The 12,627-nt window shown below is 41.3% G+C and overlaps 1 long non-coding RNA gene across 2 annotated transcripts in view; it reads right to left on the bottom strand.

Moving 5' to 3' along the window:
* LOC129446395 (uncharacterized) overlaps positions 1-12,627 on the bottom strand; it is a 142,990-nt gene that overhangs the window by 77,192 nt on the left and 53,171 nt on the right. For both annotated transcript variants that reach the window (XR_012372662.1, XR_012372663.1), the window contains exon 6: positions 4,874-4,999. This is a non-coding gene — a long non-coding RNA (uncharacterized lncRNA). The remainder of the gene's footprint in view (positions 1-4,873; positions 5,000-12,627) is intronic.

The raw sequence follows: 12,627 nt of genomic DNA, 5'->3' as shown, positions 1-12,627 counted from the left end.
CCGATGCCCTGCGGGGCCCACACTGGCGGCTGTAATGTCCTGGCTCACCACACCGGTTGCAGATCGGCCGTCCCTGATCATCCCATTCGAAACGGGGCCGAATATATCGGTTTGGGCGTCCAGGTGGCTCTCGGCTCCTCTCCGAGTGTACTCGCTCTCGGGGTGCCGGCCTTGGTTCCTCCCGCGCCCTACCTTGGCGCAGCTCTCCCAACAGAGTTTTAGATAATTCTGACATCTGCTCCCGGACATCCTTCAAAAGTTCGGCTTTCAGAGCCTGCTTCCAATCCGTGCGTTCTGGTTGTGTCGGCACGTTCTCACTTACAGCCGCGCATACTGGGGTCTCACTTACTTCCACCTCATCGCCCTCCAGAGCTAGCGCCTCCTTCCTTAGGTCTTCAAATGTGAGGCCGGGGTCTCTCCGAAACTGGACCCTCAGACTCTGTCTCACGGGGCCCTCTTTCATCCCCAGAAGGAATTGGTCGCGCAGCAAAGTTTCTCCGTCGCCCAGCCCATGGTCGCGGCGGGTCTGTAGCCGGGTGAACTGTTCACGCAGTCTCAGGGCAAACGCTCTAATAGGTTGTCGGGGGCCTTGTTTAATATTAAAAAATTGGGAACGGAGGACGGCTACGGGGGTGTGGTCACCATATTGCTCGGTGAGAAACTGGAATATAGTTTGGGCATTGGTTCGGACAGCTTCAGGGGCGGCCTGTACTTCTCGCCGCGCCTCTCCCTCTAAGGAGTTCAACACGAACTGTAGCCGCTGGGCTACACTAAGGCCCTGCAGGTCGGCTAGATACTCTAGCTGGGCCTTCCATTCCGTTAGCCGTACTCCCGACTCTGTCCCTCCATACTTTTGGACCCAAGGGCTGCCCATAAAAACAGGCACGGCACGGGGTTGGGCTGCGGGCCCCGCGTTGTCGGTCATTGGGCTAGTCTGGTTACTCAACTCGAGGTGGAATCCTGCCGACTACGCCAAAATCTGTCACAAGCCAGGGGCTGGCTGCTAGTGGTTAAGCCACGCCCCTTCTCGATTTCCACCTCGAGGAGGTCCCCAAAACCAACCCAATGACCAAACAACAACGAGGAACAGGTAAGTATAAAAAATAGTCTTTATTTATTTAAATATTTAAAATGTCCTGGGAATTGGGGAAAGGGGAAATTAAAACTAATGTCCGGCTCTGCCCTCCAGGGGGCCACGAGCAAGTGAGTGACTGGGGGTGGGGATAACGTCGGGGAACGGGCTCCCGCCTCTGATTCCCTCTGCCCGTGGCGCGCTCCTCTTCCTTCCTGGAGGCAGAAATAAATCAAAGTCAGGGTTGGTGTAGACTTGTTCGTATCCGTGTACCTGTAGCTAGCTCGAGGCGGTTCGCCGCCTGTCTCACACAGCTCCTCGCTGGTCGACTCACTCTCCTTCCCTGTTCTCTCTTTCTCCACAGATGACTGCTGGGACACAAAGGCACAATGAATCGGTCTCCAATGGTTCTCTCACCTCTGCGCTGACTACAGCGTTCGGTAGGTAAGGCTCTCTTCACAGCTCGGTATCTCAGTGCTCACGCTGGTTCTCTCTCTCTCTCCACAGATGACTGCTGGGACACAAAGGCACAATGAATCGGTCTCCAATGGTTCTCTCACCTCTGCGCTGACTACAGCGTTCGGTAGGTAATGCTCTCTTCACAGCTCGGTATCTCAGTGCTCACGCTGGTTCTCTCTCTCTCTCCACAGGTGACTGCTGGGACACAAGGGCACAATGAATCGGTCTCCAATGGTTCTCTCACCTCTGCGCTGACTACAGCGTTCGGTAGGTAATGCTCTCTTCACAGCTCGGTATCTCAGTGCTCACGCTGGTTCTCTCTCTCTCTCCACAGATGACTGCTGGGACACAAAGGCACAATGAATCGGTCTCCAATGGTTCTCTCACCTCTGCGCTGACTACCGCGTTCGGTAGGTAATGCTCTCTTCACAGCTCGGTATCTCAGTGCTCACGCTGGTTCTCTCTCTCTCTCCACAGATGACTGCTGGGACACAAGGGCACAATGAATCGGTCTCCAATGGTTCTCTCACCTCTGCGCTGACTACAGCGTTCGGTAGGTAATGCTCTCTTCACAGCTCGGTATCTCAGTGCTCACGCTGGTTCTCTCTCTCTCTCCACAGATGGCTGCTAGCTACCACTTCGAGGTAGGTATGGCTCTCTGCACAGCTCTCACGGCACACTCCTCTTCCCTGTTGAGTTGGCAGGTTTTAACAGGTTATGCTTAATGTAACAGGGTGGCGGACTTACGATGGCTGGCTACGCGATGCGTCAACTGGACAGTGGTTTTTCCTAGGTGGCGCCGGGGGCCGAAACCCTCTCGGCGAGCTCGTTGGTCCACAGAGGGGCGAGAACGTCACGCCGGCACACCGGGTCGAGCGCTGCCCTTTCCTCGAGACCCGTTGGTCGATCGAAAACTGGACCGGGGCGCCCTCTCGTTGAGACCTCGGGGCGGCGGGTCTCCTTCGCCTCAAGCTCTGCGATGATGAAAAGAAGACACAGGTAAGGTAGCAATAATACAGATAATACTCACGCACCGTCAATAGCACAGTTCTTCACCGCCACTCATAAACTCAAGTCCGCCGAGCGCCTAGCTGGGAAAATACTTCGAGATGCCACTTCGTGATTTTTAAGACTGAAACACACTCACAGCATAATCAGGTACAGGTCTTACTCTAGGACCATAGTTCCTCTTTACCGTCTCTGAAGCGAGTGACTGGAGGCGGGGGCTACGTCGGACAAGACAACAGCAATCCCACTGCAAGACACAGCATTACACAGCACCACTTCAAGTGAAAATTTCTACATCCAAGACTCACCCACCACTCAGTGCACACAATAGACGCCCGTCTTCCTTTCCTTCGCTCTGGACGGAAATATGGAGATGTTAACTCGGCCTAGTGTTTGTATTTCGTCACTGGAGCTGTTTCACACAAAGGCCCTTCGGCTCACCCACCGCGCTGGCTCAGGGGTAGGGCCGTCCGCTCTCTTTTGGAAACACTCAGAGATATACAGGTCAAATACATACACAATACTTCTGTAAGAAGATTCCGTTACTCACAACTGTTGTATTTTCTTTGTCCTAGATTGTCTTCACGCTGTAATAGTTCCAAATGCACAGACAGGTCGTTTTCCAGCCGCCAACACTACTCTTCCATAAACGTATACTCACAACGGTGCGTCTTTTCTCCCTTCGTTGCTTTCCTCCAAGGTCAGTATTCGTTTACTTCGTTTACTTCGTTTACCTTTAAGGTCTTCGGTATTTTCCTTCACGTAAATCTATAATCCAGAACGAGAGAGAGAGCAATGCAGCAGTCCAAAATAGTGTACCAGGTGAGCCCAACTCAGCGCTACGGTCCACACCAACAACAGGAATAATCGACATCAAACTGTGTTTCAAACTGATCTAAAATACTCTCCTGAGTGTTGTTCTCGCCCAATCACCCGGCGCTCCTCTTGATAACTCTCCGCTGCATGTAATTCGGCTGATTACAGCGTTCGCGGCGCTACCGGATGTCCGGTGTTTTCTTTTACCGGTCCGGGCGGAAACATCCGGGCGGAACCAAACTTGCCCAATTTTTGGTTCCGCCTAAAAGATCGTCACTCCTGTGACAAAAGCTCAAAGTTCACTGTCAGGCGATATACTTTCGCATTTACAGAATTCGCCTTTCAAAGCGTACAGTGAACGGCTGGTTTGGACTACAGCCCTCTATTTCCTGCTTTACTGACATCACTAGAACAGTTTTTTGACTAAACTCCGCCCACAGGAATACGTCAGTCACCAGCTAAGCTAACGGCAAGCTAAGCTGCTATCGACTCACAACACACTAAACAAACTCAATAAGAACTCATTACGTATTTCTGAAGGAGGAACTTCATAGAACAAGGAAGACATCAGACCGTTTTTAGGACAGTGAAAACAGCGCTATACAGATAAGTAAATTGTGTGATAAATACCGCGTTTTTTTTACACGTGAAACATGAACACATGTAATATTACGCACTGTAAACACAATCAAAGCTTCAAAAACACAGAAAGAACGGGACATTTAACCTCAAGATTTCATAGACTACACTTAATTACTATAATAAAATAAATAATGCACATTTGCACATGAATCTTTGTCAAGTCATAGATGGCGTTTGGTCTTTTCTGACACTCACAGGACCATTAGCTGCACTATGACATCATCATCATCTCAAAAAAATCCCCAGTCCCAATAAATTCTCATCCAGCATCGTCTCGTCCACTCTTGCTGTCTGAGGTGAATCTGTCACACACAGCTCATCTCTTACAGTAACAGAAAGATAGAAAGAGCAAATATATCAGCGTCTGAACCTCCCCTGTGGTCCACAAGCCATAAACCTCTCAAAGCTTTAACAAGCCGAGCTGTGGCTGCCAGTGACCTCACGACGCTCCACTAGATTCTCATAGCTGAAAAACTGTCACTCATTTGGCCAACGCAGAGAAATGACAGACATCAAAGAAAGATGATGAAGAAAGAGAAGCAAGAGTGGCAGTTTTATGACTTAATAAAGACAAAGTTAAGTTCAGAGACCTGGAGCTGCTAAAGTGATGTGTGATGTTCAACGAACCGGACAGATAACAGAATCAACCTCGTAACTAATGTCATAACAAAACATTTGCTTTAAAATCTCTTATTTTATTTCAGGAGAAACACCTGAACAAGGACTGACACACAACTGAGAATCCCATTAGTTCTCCTGATGATTCTGAGCAATAATTTTCTCATCTGTGCAATGTCTGGTTCTTGAAGGTCACAGCGGAGCATCAAATGAATAATCTGTGCCATGCTTTGCATCAGAATCAAACACTGAACTAACCTGAGTGCTTAGTCTTGTTCGGTTTAGTTGAACACAATATTCTGAAGGGAAGTGAAGTGACGCAGCCTCAGGGTATCTCATCTGTACTTCATTCATCTGCCGTCCCTCCAGCTGGACCCCTGACTCCTGAGGGAGAGGATTGGGAAAGCTAAAGAGTTTATAAAGAAAACATTGCACCAAACAAATACAGCATGCACACAGAGATGAGACCTCATAATCCACCCAAAATACAAAAGCATGAACCTTCAGGACTCCAACCATAAAATAACTAAATGACAGGTCCAAGCATCTTCAAGAGAGCAATTAAACAGAATGATAAAGTATTTGTGGCAGACAGGGACATGAGAGATCTTTAAAATGAGCTCACATATTCATCACAGTGTGTGATAGATGAAACATTCATGTATTTATGGAAAATTGGCCTATAAATCGAGTTATGTTTCACGTCCCTTCTGTAGTGTTTTCTGTTGATTATGTAAAAATCAGCTTCATTTCCAGCAAAATATCTCCTTAAGGACATCATTTTTCATCATTTAAACAGGTAAAGCTCTTTTAATCTCATCAAATCTAAAAAAAACAGATATGACAGTCTCAATATTTTAAGAGCCGTTGACATGACATGAATAAATGGGCTGTTTTGTGTTTCCTTTTAAACATACTGGATAATTTACTGTATATCTACTTTAATGTATTTCTACTGTACATGTATCTCTACTGTACTGTATCTACTGTATCTACTTACTGTGTCTCTATTGTACTTACTGTGTCTCTACTGTACTTACTGTATCTCTACTGTATTGTACTGTATCTCTACTGTACTTACTGTGTCTCTACTGTACTTACTGTATCTCTACTGTACTTACTGTATCTCTACCGTACTTACTGAATCTCTACTGTACTGTCTCTCTACTGTACTTACCGTATCTCTATTGTACTTACTGTATCTCTAATGTACTTACTGTGTCTCTACTGTACTTACTGTATCTCTACTGTACTGTCTCTCTACTGTACTTACTGTCTCTCTACTGTACTTACTGTGTCTCTATTGTACTTACTGTGTCTCTATTGTACTTACTGTGTCTCTACTGTACTTACTGTGTCTCTATTGTCCTTACTGTATCTCCACTGTACTTACTGTGTCTCTACTGTACTTACTGTGTCTCTATTGTACTTACTGTGTCTCTATTGTACTTACTGTGTCTCTATTGTACTTACTGTGTCTCTACTGTACTTACGGTGTCTCTACTGTACTTACTGTATCTCTACTGTACTGTCTCTCTACTGTACTTACTGTCTCTCTACTGTACTTACTGTGTCTCTATTGTACTTACTGTGTCTCTATTGTACTTACTGTATCTCTAATGTACTTACTGTGTCTCTATTGTACCTACTGTGTCTCTACTGTACTTACTGTGTCTCTACTGTACTTACTGTATCGCTACTGTACTTACTGTGTCTCTACTGCACTTACTGTATCTCTATTGTACTTACTGTGTCTCTATTGTACTTACTGTATCTCTAATGTACTTATCGTGTCTCTATTGTACCTACTGTGTCTCTACTGTACAGTTCTTACTGTATCGCTACTGTACTTACTGTGTCTCTACTGTACTTACTGGATCTCTATTGTACTTACTGTATCTCTATTGTACTTACTGTGTCTCTATTGTACTTACTGTATCTCTAATGTACTTATCGTGTCTCTATTGTACCTACTGTGTCTCTACTGTACAGTTCTTACTGTATCTCTACTGTACTTACTGTGTATCTACTCTACTGTACTGTGTCTCTACTGTACTGTATCTCTACTGTACTGTGTTTCTACTGTACTGTACCTACTGTGTCTCTACTGTACTTAGTGTATCTCTACTGTACTGTGTCTCTACTGTACTTACTGTGTCTCTACTGTACTTACTGTATCTCTACTGTACTTACTGTGTCTCTACTGTACTTACTGGATCTCTGTTGTACTTACTGTGTCTCTATTGTACTTACTGTATCTCTAATGTACTTACCGTGTCTCTATTGTACCTACTGTGTCTCTACTGTACAGTTCTTACTGTATCTCTACTGTACTTACTGTGTCTCTACTCTACTGTACTGTGTCTCTACTGTACTGTATCTCTACTGTACTGTGTCTCTACTGTACTTAGTGTATCTCTACTGTACTGTCCTAAATCAATACTGTACTTACTGTATATCTACTGTACTGTACTGAATCACAATCACTACTGTACTGTACTGAATCCCCACAGCAAAATGAATGTAAGCTGAATGGATATAAAACAAAAGCAAGTGATTTGTTGAGTAACCGGCCATAATGACGTCACACAGAAACTGAGGCTTAACAAAAGATCTAATGAAAGCACACAAGTACACTTATGCATATGTCGAGTACCTTCACCACCCACTGGCACCCATTTATACACTCGTCTGGGAACTCATTCAAAGCATAACATTCCTTCAGTCTGTGTGTATTTAGCATGGGTGGCAGCAGTACGGTGCCGTGTACGGGCGTGACGCGCGTCCTCCAGGTAGAGTCCCTGTGGATAGGGTGGTCACATTAATGACCATCTGCTCACAGAGACCCAGTCAACGCCTCTTTAATGAAGATGAATGTGATGAAGGCCAGACCAGGAGGCAGTCAGCAGGGGTCTAATGACACACCTTCAGCTGCTAACCTGACACCCTGCTGTGACTGATGGGTAACCACCACACTCCATAAACTTACACATGGACACTCTTATAACTCTTTTCCAACTTCTTAAAGTAGTGACCGCTGACTCCTCATCTGACCTGACGTCTATTCAAAGAATGATGCAGCAAAAGACCACAGCAGGTCTAATACACACAGACCTCAGGCATGTAAACATTATGATTCTGAAAGCTTCATCTGCATTTTCTGGATCAGATTCAGCTCGTATTGATAAGGTAAAGATGATAAATGTAAAAATCAACAAACCTCAGATGAAGAACTAAATGCATTTCCCTTCCTTTAGACAGTGTGTGTATTTACTGAAGCAGCAGTGGGTAATGGACGCCTCTTTATCATGAGTCTACTACATAAGCCAACATCTCAAAGCCAAAGTGCATGTAGAGTCAAGAGTTAGTAATGGTGATTTTAATTAGAAAAACATTTGTGTCTGAGCCAATGGTGTAGTGGGCAGTGCTCTGACATATGGTGCAGACACACTTTCAGCGCCCAAGTTCAAATCTTGGATTGAGGTCCTTTGCCGATCCCGTACCCCTCTCTCCACCATGTACTTTCCTGTCCTTTCCTAACATGCTGTTTATGGCAAAAGTGGCCCATTTCTGTAACAGCCATGGAGAAGAAGAGGACCCGAAAGAACACATGCACATCTGCTCCGCTCAGAAGTCTTTTATATATTTTATTGGCTTCGTGAAAACTGTGCTGACATATTTTATTGGATTTTTAAGAACTCTGTTGACACGGTGAATTTCATAGATGTTTAATGTGTATCTTGTAGCGATTGCGTCCACAACCCCGGTCGATTCTGCAGCTCCGCTATGCCAATAAAAAGCAAAGAAAATGTAATCAAATCAAAATTTGATCCATCGCCATACATAACTGAAAAGAGCAGCTGTATAAATGCACAATAAAGTCATATATTTAAAACATCTGTGTCGTCTTCATGTGGCTAATATGGTTTTATTTTAGGATTTTAAGGGGTCACAGGATCAAATACAGATGTGAGTATTTGTCCAAACACACTTCTAGAACTGATGCTAGATCAACACTTGTAAGAGAATCCTGCTGAGTTAGTTAGTTATACTGAATACCACCACATTAGGTTTACTTTAACTGTCACTGTTTGGCATTACATAGTTTAAGCAATAATAAACCTACACTAATCTTGACAACCTACATATCATTGGAAAGCTCTAAGAATGTAGTTTTCACGTTTCATCACCATGAACGACGTAGTAAGAGTATTTTTTTTAAATGTGATGGGCCAACAGGTGGGTCCAATGTGTTATTACCTATTTATTGAAATAATCTTGACAAATGATATGTTGTTGGAAAGATTTAGGAATGTGGCTTTCTTATTTCAAGGCTATTTGATGATAGAAATTATATATTGACAGTCATTTTGGTAAATATCATGGACCCCTTAGAAATACATATTAATTAGTATATATTTATAACACTAATATCCTATAAACTTGAATAATCTTGACACACTATATACAGTATTGTTGGAAAGCTTTAAGAATTTGGTTTTTATATTTCAAGACCATCTGATGGTTTTTTATTTATTGTTCTAATATCCTTCAAAATAAATCTATGAATCTTAAAAAATGTTGACAACCTACATATAATTGGAAAGCTATACAAATGTAGTTTTCATATTTCAAAAACTTTTAGCATTAATAACAATGCAGTGTCAGTAATGTATTAATTTGTGACTTTGATTATGCAGCTAACTGTTGACACCTAGTGGCCTTTGTTGGGAAAACAAGAAACCTATTTTTTGTGATTTTAACTTTAAATTGGGTTCAGAACTCAAGACTTTCATTTGCCTTTTTTTAGCATTTTGGGTGTAAACCATTTTCATTTTTATGTTTTTTTATATATAAAATATTTTATTGCATTATTATAATTTTTTTATATTATAAATGATGATGAGATGTTATACTGCTATAAAAAATTTATTTAATATTCACACTTCAAAATAAATCTCAAGATTTTGCTTCTAGACCAAAGAATGCCAGTGTTATATTCATTTAAAGGTGCACATTACCTTCAGTGACAGTTAAAGGAGGGGTGCGTGATTTTTGAAAAACGCTTCATAAAAGGGAGTCGGGGCTGACTACCAAAACACACTTGTAGCCAATAAGTAGTAAGGGGCGCGTCTACTAACCATCATCGTTGCTTGGATTGCGTATGTGTGGGGCGGGTCTATCAAAGAAGGGGTAGGGGCGTGTTTGTTTTAGGTGATTTCAAATATCTCTTTCAGAGATTATGCACCCCGCCTTTAAAGGGTTAATGGTACAGACATTTAAATATAACTATGAGTATATATATATCACACCTCTGAGTACCGACTTTCATTATCATCATAACAAAACAACAACACATTCTGCTTGCAAATACACCATTTGTGCCTGCACACTTACATAATCGTGTCTGGTCTTATCACGTTCACAGTATGTGTATGTTTTGGGCCCAAAACTATTTTCCCATGTCACATCAGGTCTGAATGTGAGCGATTAAACCTCCATCGCTGTTTCACTGAGTGGTCATAATAACTCATAACATAAGAGAGGGCGAGTTACGCCTCCAGACAAACCCCTGAGCGTTTCTCAAATTAAAAACAAGATCTGTGCCTAATGGCTCTTTCGACAGACGCCGTGATGATTCAGCTGGAGTTTATTGGTGCTGCCCTCTGAAAACGACTAGCGTGAAAATACAGAAGATAGCAAGAGTGCAATCGTGGAGAACTTTAATGTCTTCTCATTTCTTCAGTGAGTATCTGATCACCTCCAGCTATTCATTGTGTTCAGCGAATGCCTGCTTTGCCTGGGAGCATTTGAAAACAGCAGAAGAATTTAGATAAGGCGAACGGCAGATAAAGTAATGTGCTGGTCCCTTTCTCTCTCTCTCTCTCTCTCTGGTCTAACGTAAGCATGCAGAAGTCTGAACGCTGCCCCCCCCCTCCTCATCACTGTGACATTCACACTGTGCTTGATATTATCCAGTAGAAATCCTGAAACTCCAGGTCTCTGAGCTTTTAAAATGCTGCCGCACCCTCATTAATCACAAGGAGATTTATTTCTCTTATCCAGGTCATTTCTCACTGTGAAGATCTGCCTTTCACTCACACAGGAGTACGAGGAGGAATACTCATATACTAGAGTCTAAACATGAGTAAAAATCTTTACTGCTAACTTTAAATAAAGGAGCAACATAATATATGCTTTAAATCAAAGAGCTGCAAAATGATTAATCGCGACTAATCGTTTGCAGAATAAAAGTTTACATCATATATAATAATTATGATTACACAAACACACACGCATGCATGTATATATTTAAGAAATATTTACATGTGTATATACATTTTTATATTTATATATAATTTATATGATATATTATTATAAATGCTTAGGTTTTTTTATTTAAACGATGCATAGATGTGTGTGCATTTATATATAATCATAATTATTATACACAGTACATACACACACATATGATGTAAACTTTTCATTTGCAAACGATTAGTCACGATTAATCATTTTGAGCTTTTAATCATTTAGTCGTGATTAAACATTTTGCAGCCGTATATGAACAGCAGTTTGACCTTCACTGATGTCTACTGTATGATTGCTTAAAATACATACTCTTTGCAATTATAAACATCAAAACAAATAAGTACAGGTAAAATCTCTCATTTCAGGAGCCAATGGCAGCTGCAGCACAAAATTTGGAGCATATTTGTACTCCATGAACATTGTAATTGATTTGAAAGCCTGCAGCGTCTATTCTGTTGCTCTGACTCATTGAACGAAGGTTTATTTTAGACATTAATTTAACATTTTCATGTTGAGTGTTTTAAAAACCTCTCCTGCCATCAGGGACATTAATTGAAACACTTTGACATTGATCAGAAAGTTATAAGACTATATAATTGAAACGCAGCTCTTGTGTGAATGCTGCTTATGTAAATGTGGTTCTTGCTGCTAGAAATAGATTGACATGGTGATTTGCTAGTTTTTTAAGGGGTCCAAATAACCATTTTACGTCTGAAAATTGATTGAGCTTAATCTCGGTTCCATTGTAAAGTTCAACAATAATAACAGCCTTCTGGTTCTTGCTCTCTACAGCCAAAATTAATGTAGCAATCATCAGAGAGCAGTATTCACATGTGAGTGTAAAATATCAGTCTGTCTAATACTGACCCCTGCTGGAGTAACAACACCACTTCAGATACCAATCTTCAGAGAAATACAATGCTATGCTTTCTAATTTAATTGACAAATATTCAGAACAGATATATAAAAATTCTTAAATCAAGATGAATTTTATTGAAGAGTAAAATGAAGAAAATGTTTTGTTTTTAGACAAAAAAAATCACATTTAATTAAATTTGTGCTTAAAACAAGCAAAACAATCTGCCGAGTAAATCTTTAAATAAGTTTACTTTTATCTTAAAGAAAACATTCTTACCTCATTTGTAGATTTTTATTGCTTTTCTTAAGCACAAATTCACTTACATTTTATATTTTCAATTACTTCTTTTCTTGGGTAATTTAGAAAACACATTTTGATTTAAGATTTTTTTGATATTTCTACTGAAAACAAGACAAGCCTGATTATCTGGCAGCTATATGAACATATACGTATATTTTATAAATAAATACTCATTTGTTAGTCCACATGCCATGTCCTTATGCATCAGTGGCTGAAAGTTTTGTCAATCAGAAATTTAAAAAAAATATGAATATGATATGAAAAAACAAGCTTATTTAGTGCTACACTATTTATGGGTGAAACGTTAACTTGTCATTACAGTTTTATTGCATATTTCACAATAAATTAGGATTATATTCTTTTTATCATTAGCTATTAAAAAACTCATGCCCCTCTTTCATCAGGTCAGTATTACATGTAGACTATTGATCAACAATTGATGTATTTGCAGCACTAATCTGACTACAACAAAGCAAAACATAAAACCTCCCGATTGTTGCTGAATAAACACAATGAGAAGATGAATCAGGACCTCTGAGAT

Source organism: Misgurnus anguillicaudatus, chromosome 12 (genome assembly GCF_027580225.2).
Source record: "Misgurnus anguillicaudatus chromosome 12, ASM2758022v2, whole genome shotgun sequence".
In the NCBI taxonomy this organism is placed as follows: Eukaryota; Metazoa; Chordata; class Actinopteri; order Cypriniformes; family Cobitidae; genus Misgurnus; species Misgurnus anguillicaudatus.
This window is presented reverse-complemented; position numbering and strand designations above follow the sequence as displayed.